The 9,706-nt window shown below is 36.8% G+C and overlaps 1 non-coding gene across 1 annotated transcript; it reads right to left on the reverse strand.

Moving 5' to 3' along the window:
- Positions 1 to 8,328: 8,328 nt before the first annotated feature.
- On the reverse strand, positions 8,329 to 8,435 carry LOC124095077 (U6 spliceosomal RNA). The gene has a single exon (XR_006852414.1). It is a non-coding gene; the product is annotated as a U6 spliceosomal RNA (small nuclear RNA).
- Positions 8,436 to 9,706: the final 1,271 nt, after the last annotated feature.

Consider the following 9,706-nt stretch of genomic DNA (forward strand, 5'->3'; position numbering starts at 1 on the left):
CATGGGCATTATCTGTTTTTAACTGTTTTAGAACGCCCACAGTGGCAAAATTTTGTAAACAATGAGCTACAATATCTTTAGTTTTTTCTCTGGCATGAAGGGAGCCCATCAAAATCTGGAAGAAGTATCAACTGTAACATGCAAATATTATAATTTTCCAAATTCTGGCAAGTGTGTGACATCCATCTGCCAAATATGGCTAGGTATCAGTCCTCTAGGATTGATTCGAAGATTAACTTGTGGTAAAAAGGTCACACAAGTTTGACATTGTTTTATTATTTGTCTAGCTTGTTCCTTAGTTATTTTAAAATGCTTTGGTAAAGTATTAGCATTGACATGGAACTTTTTATGAAAATTTGTAGCTTCTTCTAGTATAGAGAAAATATGTATGTCATGTGTAGTTTTATCTGCTAAATCATTGCCCAAACTAATGTGCCCTGATATGTCCTATAAAGAATGCATCTTTTCTGTCCCAGATTAGACTTTGTATACTGGAAAGCAAATAGAAAACAGTAGAGGAAGGGGAAATCCTACCAGCATCTTCAAGGGATACTATAGCATTAACTATATACTGACTATTGGAAAATAAATTAAATACAAAAACTTTAAAAATTACAAAAGCTGGTAATAATGCATTAAGCTCTACCTTTTGAGGTGATTGTGTGGGTACTAAAAATGTAAAAGTTTGATCAGGGGTAACTACTGCTGCTGTACCATTATTTGACCCATCAGTGAATATATTTGGAGAACTCATTATAGCTGTGTTTCTTGTCATTTTTGGAAAAATTAAAGGATGCAATGACCAAAAAGACAATAAAGGATTCCATGGTAAGTGGTTATCAAATAAAATATTAGATTTGCACATGATTATTGCCCAAGTATTTAACTCATTAGCTAACTCATCAATTTGATTCATAGTATATGGAGTAATAATTTTATTGGGAGAAATTACAAACACTCCCTTTGATGCTTTTAATACTTTGAGTATTAATTGTCCTAAAGCCTCAAGATACCTAGCAAGAATAGCAATAGGAGAATAAGATAAATGTATCCATAATAATGGACCTTCTTGCCAATATACTTCTGTAGGAATATTTTTGTTTGTAGTACAATAAATAATAAAGGCAAACTTATATCAATTCTATCCAAATGCATATTTTCCATATATGTTTCAATGATTTTTAATGCCTTTCTTGCTTCATGAATTAACATGCGGGGTGAATTTGGATCTGATGGACCTTTTAGGATATCAAATAAATGTCCCAACTCTCCTGTTGGTATAACTAGTTAAGGCCTTATACAATTTATGTCTCCTAATAACTTTTGAAAGTCATTAAGTAATTTGAGTTGATCTACTCGTATTTGAAATTTTGCTGGATGGACCATGTTCGAGGATAAAAGAACTCCTAAATAATTAATTGAAAAATTTAATTCTACTTTATCTATTGCTATCTCTAGATTATAATTTTTTAATAAGTTTGTAAGTGTGGCATAGCATTCTAGCAATGTGTTTTTACCTTTGTGTGCTAATAATACATCATCCATACAGTGAAATATTGTAGTTCAGGATTTTGATTCCTAAGTGGCTGGATTGCTTTATTAACATAAATTTGACACATAGTTGGACTGTTAGCCGTCCCTTGAGGGAGTACTTTCCATTCATATCTCTGATCAGGACCTCCATGATTCAGTGCAGGGATAGTAAATTCAAACGTGAACTATCCTCAGGACAAATTGGAATTGAAAAAAAAAAAAAACAATCTTTAATATCTATAACTAAAATATACCAGGTTTTTGGCAAAGCAGACAATTGAGGAATCCCAAATTTAGCAGGTCACATAATAACAATTTCGTTATTAATAGCTCTTAAATCTTGCAATAATCTCCATTTACCAGATTTCTTTTTGATGACAAAAATGGGAGTATTATACGGAGATACAGAAGGTTGTATATGTCCCTCTGCTAAGTGTTGTTTGACCATGTCATGGGCTGCTTGTATCTTTTCCTTAGTCAGGGGCCACTGAGGAACCCATACTGGTCTTTCTGATTTCCAAGTAATTTTTATTGTCTCAGTGACCCCTCCTGAAAATCCAACCCATGTCTATCTGTTCCTTGATCTATTTGTATTGGTGCTGCTATGCCTTGTTCTTGTTCTTCTAATCTTTTTACTTTCCTAAAACCTTGTCTAGACCTAATAGTGGGTGAATTTTGATTGATTTTATTTGTTAATTTCAAACCTAATTGATCTAGGACGTCTCATCCCCATAAATTTACGGAAGATGATCCAATACATATGGCTGTATAGTTCCTGCACATCCTTCAGGATCCTTCCAATCTAATACCATTGCACTTTTATGGGGATTAGTCGCGACCCCTAGGCCTCAAAGCATTTGAGTGGCTTGTTGTAATGGCCAATGTTTTGGCCATTGTTGATGAGAGATAATGCTAAGGTCTGCACCTGTATCCAGTAGTCCATTAAATTCAAGTCATTGAATCTAAATTTATTTTATTTTAAATTTTTTATTGTTGATTGTTCAAAACATTACATAGTTCTTGATATATCATATTTCACACTTTGATTCAAGTGGGTTATGAACTCCAATTTTTACCCCATATACAGATTGCCGAATCACATCAGTTACCGATCCATTGATTTACATGTTGCCATACTAGTGTATGTTGTATTCTGCTGCCTTTCCTATCCTCTACTATCCCCTTCCCCTTCCATCCCCTCCCCTCTTCTCTCTCTACCCCCTCTACTGTAATTCATTTGTCCCCCTGGTATTATTTTTCCCTTTCCCCTCATTTCCTCTTGTATGAAATTTTGTATAACCCTGAGATTCTCCTTCAATTTCCATGGGATTTCCCTTCTCTCTCCCTTTCCTTCCCACCTCTCATCCCTCTTTAATGTTAATCTTCTTCTCATGCTGTTCGTCCCTACTCTGTTCTTAGTTACTCTCCTTATATCAAAGAAGACATTTGGCATTTGTTTTTTAGGGATTGGCTAGCTTCACTAAGCATAATCTGCTCTAATGCCATCCATTTCCCTGTAAATTCTATGATTTTTGTCATTTTTTAATGCAGAGTAATACTCCATTGTGTATAAATGCCACATTTTTTTTTATCCATTCGTCTATTAAAGGGCATCTAGGTTGGTTCCACAGTCTTGCTATTGTGAATTGTGCTGCTATGAATATTGTTGTAGCAGTGTCCCTGTAGCATGCTCTTTTTAGGTCTTTAGGGAATAGACTGAGAAGGGGAATATCTGGGTCAAATGGTGGATCCATTCCCAGCTTTCCAAGAAATCTCCATACTGCCTTCCAAATTGGCTGCACCAATTTTAAGTCCCACCAGCAATGTACAATTGTAACCTTTTCCCCACATCCTCGCCAGCACTTGTTGTTGTTTGACTTCATAATGGCTGCCAATCTTACTGGAGTGAGATGATATCTTAGGGTGGTTTTGATTTGCATTTCTCTGACTGCTAGAGATGGTGAGCATTTTTTCATGTACTTGTTGATTGACTGTATGTCCTCCTCTGAGAAGTGTCTGTTCAGGTCCTTGGCCCATTTGTTGATTGGGTTATTTGTTATCTTATTGTCTAATTTTTTGAGTTCTTTGTATACTCTTGATATTAGGGCTCTACCTGAAGTGTGAGGAGTAAAGATTTGTTCCCAGGGTGTAGGCTCCCTATTTACCTCTCTTATTGTTTCTATTGCTGAGAAAAAACTTTTTAGTTTGAGTAAGTCCCATTTGTTGATTCTAGTTATTAACTTTTTTGCTATGGGTGTCCTATTGAGGAATTTGGAGCCCGACCCCACGGTATGTAGATCGTAGCCAACTTTTTCTTCTATCAGACGGAATGTCTCTGATTTGATATCAAGCTCCTTGATCCATTTTGAATTCACTTTTGTGCATGGCGAGAGAAAGGGATTCAGTTTCATTCTGTTGCATATGGATTTCCAGTTTTCCCAGCACCATTAGTTGAAAATGCTATCCTTCCTCCATTGCATGCTTTTAGCCCCTTTATCAAATATAAGATAGTTGTAGTTTTGTGGATTGGTTTCTGTGTCCTCTATTCTGTACCATTGGTCCACCCGCCTGTTTTGGTACCAGTACCATGTTGTTTTTGTTACTATTGCTCTGTAGTATAGTTTGAAGTCTGGTATCGCTATACCGCCTGATTCACACTTCCTGCTTAGCATTGTATTTTTTATATTCTGGGTCTTTTATTTTTCCATATGAATTTCATGATTGCTTTTTCTATTTCTACAAGAAATGCCATTGGGATTTTGATTGGCATTGCATTAAACCTATAGAGAACTTTTGGTAATATCGCCATTTTGATGATGTTAGTTCTGCCTAACCATGAACAGGGTATATTTTTCCATCTTCTAAGATCTTCTATTTCTCTCTTTAGGGTTCTGTAGTTTTCATTGTATAAGTCTTTCACCTCTTTTGTCAGGTTGATTCCCAAGTATTTTATTTATTTATTTATTTATTTATTTGAGGATATTGTGAATGGAGTGGTTGTCCTCATTTCCATTTCAGAGGATTTGTCACTGATATACAGGAATGCCTTTGATTTATGCATGTTGATTTTATATCCTGCCACTTTGCTGAATTCATTTATTAGCTCTAATAGTTTCTTTGTAGACCCTTTTGGTTCTGCTAGGTATAGAATCATATCACCTGCAAATAGTGATAATTTAAGTTCTTCTTTTCCTATTTTTATGCCTTTAATTTCTTTTGTCTGTCTAATTGCTCTGGCCAGTGTTTCAAGAACTATGTTGAACAGAAGTGGTGAGAGAGGGCATCCCTGTCTTGATCCAGATTTTAGAGGGAGTGCCTTCAATTTTTCTCCATTCAGCATGATGCTAGCCTGAGGCTTAGCATAGATTGCTTTTACAATATTGAGGTATGTTCTTGTTATCCCTAGTTTTTCTAGAGTTTTGAACATAAAGGTATGCTGTATTTTGCCGAGTGCTTTTTACGCATATATCGAGATGATCATATGGTTCTTATTTTTAAGTCTATTGATGTGGTGAATAACATTTATTGATTTCTGTATATCGAACCAGACTTGAATCCCAGGGATGAATCCTACTTGATCATGGTGCACAATTTTTTTGATGTTTTTGTATACGATTTGCCAGAAATTTATTGAGGATTTTTGCATCTAGGTTCATTAGAGATATTGGTCTGTAGTTTTCCTTCTTTGAAGTGTCTTTGTCTGGTTTATGAATCAGGGTGATGTTGGCCTCGTAGAATGAATTTGGAAGTTCTCCCTCTTTTTATATTTCCTGAAGTAGCTTGAAAAGTATTGGTATTAGTTCCTCTTTAAAGGTTTTGTAAAACTCTGCTGTATACCCATCCGGTCCTGGGCTTTTCTTGGTTGGTAGTCTTTTGATGGTTTCTTCTATTTCCTCGATTGATATTGGTCAGTTTAGCTTGTCTATATCCTCCTGACTCAATCTGGGCAGATCATATGACTTAAGAAATTTATCGATGCCTTCACTATCTTCTAATTTATTGGAGTATAAGTATTCAAAATAATTTCTGATTATCTTCTGTATTTCTGAAGTGTCTGTTGTGATATTGCCTTTTTCATCCCGTATGCTAGTAATTTGAGTTCTCTCTCTTCTTCTCTTTGTTAGCTTGGCTAAGGGTCTGTTGATTTTGTTTATTTTTTCAAATAACCAACTTTTAGTTTTGTCAATTTTTTCAAATGTTTCTTTTGTTTCGATTTCATTAATTTCAGCTCTGATTTTAATTATTTCTTGCCTTCTACTTCTTTTGCTGTTGTTTTGCTCTTCTTTTTCTAGGATTTTGAGCTGAAGTATGAGATCATTTATTTGATTTTTTTTCTTTTTTTAAGGAATGAACTGGAAACAATGAATTTTCCTCTTAGAACTGCTTTCAATGTGTCCCATAGATTCTGGTATGTTGTGTCTGTGTTTTCATTTATCTCTAAGAATTTTTAAATTTCCTCCTTGATGTCTTCTATAACCCATTGATCATTCAGTAACCTATTGTTCATTCTCCAAGTGATGCATGATTTTTCCTTCCTTCTTTTATCATTGATTTTCAGTTTCATTCCATCATGATCAGGTAAGATGCATGGTATTATCTCTACTCCTTTATATTTTCTACGAGTTTCCCTATGACATAATATATGATCTATTTTTGAGAAGGATCCATGTGCTGCTGAGAAAAAAGAGTAACTGCTTGATTTTGGGTGGTATATTCTATATATGTCAATTAAGTCTAGGTTATTAATTGTGTTATTGAGTTCTATAGTTTCCTTATTCAACTTTTGTTTGGAAGATCTGTCCAGTGGAGAGATAGGTGTGTCGCAGTCTCCCATGATTATTGTATGGTGGTCTATTAGACTCTTGAACTTGTGAAGAGTTTGTTTGATGAAGATAGCTGCACCACTGTTTGGGGCATATATATTTATGATTGTCATGTCTTGTTGGTGTATGGTTCCATTGAGCAGTATGTAGTGTCCCTCTTTATCCCTTTTGATTAACTTTGGCTTGAAATCTATTTTATTTGATATGAGTATGGACACTCCTTCTTGTTTCCAAAGTCCATATGAGTGATATGATTTTTCCCAACATTTCACCTTCATACTATGTATGTTTTTTCCTATCAAATGCATGTCCTGTAGGCAGAATATTGTTGGTTCTTGTTATGTGATCTATTCTACTAGCCTGTGTCTCTTAATTGGTGAGTTTAAGCCATTAATATTTAGGGTCATTATTGAGATATGGGTTGTTCTTCCAGCCATATTTGTTTATTTATGTTACTAAACATGGTTTGTTTTCCTCTTTGATTATCCCCCCCCTTTACTGTCCTACCTCCCACTGTTGGTTTTCATTGTTATTTTCCATTTCCTCTTCCTGTAATGTTTTGCCGAGGATGTTTTGAAGAGATAGTTTTCTAGCTGCAAATTCTTTTAACTTTTGTTTATCGTGGAAGGTTTTAATTTCATCTTCCATCCTGAAGCTTAATTTCGCTGGATACACAATTCTTGGTTTGAACACATTTTCTTTCAGTGTTTGAAATATGTTATTCCAGGATCTTCTAGCTTTCAGAGTCTGTGTTGAAAGATCAGCTGTTATCCTGATTGACTTACCCCTAAATGTAATCTGCTTCCTTTCTCTTGTAGCTTTTAAAATTCTCTCCTTATTCTGTATGTTGGACATCTTCATTATAATGTATCTAGGTGTTGATCTCTTATGATTTTGCACATTCGGCGTCCTGTAGGCTTCTAGGATTTGGGGTTCTGTCTCATTCTTCAAGTCTGGGAAGTTTTCTCATATTATTTCATTGAATAGATTGCTCATTCCTGTGGTCTGGACCTCTATACCTTCCTGTATCCCAATGACTCTTAAGTTTGGTCTCTTTATGTTATCCCATATTTCTTGGATGTTCTGCTCATGGTTTCTTAACAGTCTTGCTGAGCTGTCTATGTTCTTTTCAAGTTGAAATACTTTGTCTTCATGGTGTGATGTTCTATCTTCAAAGTGTTCTACTCTGCTGGTAGTATTCTCAATTGAGTTTTTAAGTTGGTTTATTGCTTCCTGCATTTCTAGGATTTCTGTTTCTTTGTATTTTATAACCTCTATCTCCCTGTATAGTTGATCTTTTGATTCCTGGATTTGTTTGTGTAATTCATTGTTGAAGTGATCTTTCATTGTCTGATTTTGCTGTCTAATGTCTTCCTTGAGACTCCAGATCATCTGAAGCATGTATATCCTGAATTCTTTATCTGACATTCCATCTGCTGCAGCTGTTACCTCTTCTAAAGTTGCGTTGACCTGCATTGCTTGTGGTCCTTTCTTTCCTTGTCTTTTCATACTGCTTGCGTTTCTTTCTGCTTGGTGAAACTGTTGTGTTTTTGAAAATTTCCCCCCCCCTATATATTTATATTGCTCTTGTATAGTTGAAAAGTCTCCCTTGCAGTGTCGGGCAGTGGTCTGCCTACCTTGCAGGCGTGAGCGGTGGCTCTGCTGTGCCCCTCCTCCAATTGGTGTGACGTGTCTACCACGCCCTCGGACCCCTGGGACTGTTATGCCGGTCAGTCGCAGATCTGCCTACCTTGCAGGCACGGGCGGTGGCTCTGCTCTGCCCCTACTCCAATTGGGGTGACTTGTGTACCACACCGGCAGGCCACTGGGCCTGATCCGCTGGTCGGTTGCAGGTCTGCCTACCTTGCAGGCGTGGGCGGCGGCTCTGCTCTGCCCCTACTCCAATTGGTGTGAAGTGAGTAACGCGCCAGCGGGCTGCTGCGCCTGTCCTGGGTGCGGGCAAAAGCTCTGCTATAATATGGAATGCTTCACGAATTTGCGTGTCATCCTTGCGCAGGGGCCATGCTAATCTTCTCTATATTCTTCCAATTTTAGTATATGTGCTGCCGAATTGAGCACGCATAGTGTAGTTTTTGCATACTTCATCTTTGGGATACTTTCACAAGGATAAAACCAGAGCATCCTCAGAGAGAACTGATTGAGTGTGTGAAGTTTCAAGCAGCTAGCAAAAACACCTGTTTGATTTCCAGCTCCATTTCCATTTACCCATATAGGTCAAAATGACATGAAACCTTAAAATAAGAACTGAAATACTGACAGCAAACCAGTGAACTTAGAAGGTCCAAACCTGGGGAACATAGTAAGGAGGGGTAAAAGATAAATCCTGCCTAGTATCAAAGAAATTGGAACAAAACTATTGTAAACCTAACACTAGATTTATCCTTAATCCTAACCCTACAGCTCACCCTAGCCTGTTTAGAGAACCTTTGATTATAGAAGTCCCAAACTAAGGGAGCCTAATGAGGCAAGCTAACAGATGAATCCTGCACAGTATCAACGAAATCTGAGCAAATATTTGGGGAAGTGTTTCAGTACATGCGTATCTCCTTGATTTCTCCAAAAGTGCTCTGGGATAAAGTTGTTTTGCATGTTTCAGCTGAGGGCAACATTCACAAGGAGCAAACAAGACACTGCCCATAGAGAACTGATTGAGTGTGTGCAGTTTCAAGCATCTAGCACCAACCCTGTTTGATTAAGTGCTCCATTTCTCTTCAACAAAATACTTCAAAATAAAGTGAAACCTTAAAATACAAACTGTTCCTGACAGGGAACCATTGAACTGAGAAGGCCCAAACTAGGAAACATTGTGAGGCTAGATAAAAGATGAATCCTGCCCAGTATCAAACCATGAACAAAACTGACTCTAACCCTAACACTGGTTTAAACCTATCCCTTACCCTAACCATAAACCTAACCCTAATCTGTTTAGAGAACCTTTTATCATAGATGTCCCAAATTAAAGGAGCCTAGTGGGGAAAGCTAATAGATGAATCCTGTGCAGTATCAAAGAAATTTGACCAAATAATTTGGGGAGGTAGTCAGTATATATATATATATTTCCCTGTTGTCTCCAACAGTACTTTAAGATGAAGATGTTTTTGCATGCTTCAGCTTTGGGAATCTTTCACAAGAAAGAAACCAGAGTGCCCACAAATAACTGATTGTGTGAAATTTTCAGTAGTGAGCAAAAACCCTGTTAGATTTGGAGTTCCATTTCCATTTACCCGTATATGTCAAAATGAAGGAAACTTTAAAATACAAACTGTTCCTGACAGCAAACCAATGAGGGGATAAGGCCCAAACCTGGGGAATATAGTAAGGCCAGGTAA

This window comes from Marmota monax, unplaced genomic scaffold (genome assembly GCF_021218885.2).
Source record: "Marmota monax isolate L192 unplaced genomic scaffold, Marmota_monax_Labrador192_F-V1.1 WCK01_AAM20220418_F8-fsc00930, whole genome shotgun sequence".
In the NCBI taxonomy this organism is placed as follows: Eukaryota; Metazoa; Chordata; class Mammalia; order Rodentia; family Sciuridae; genus Marmota; species Marmota monax.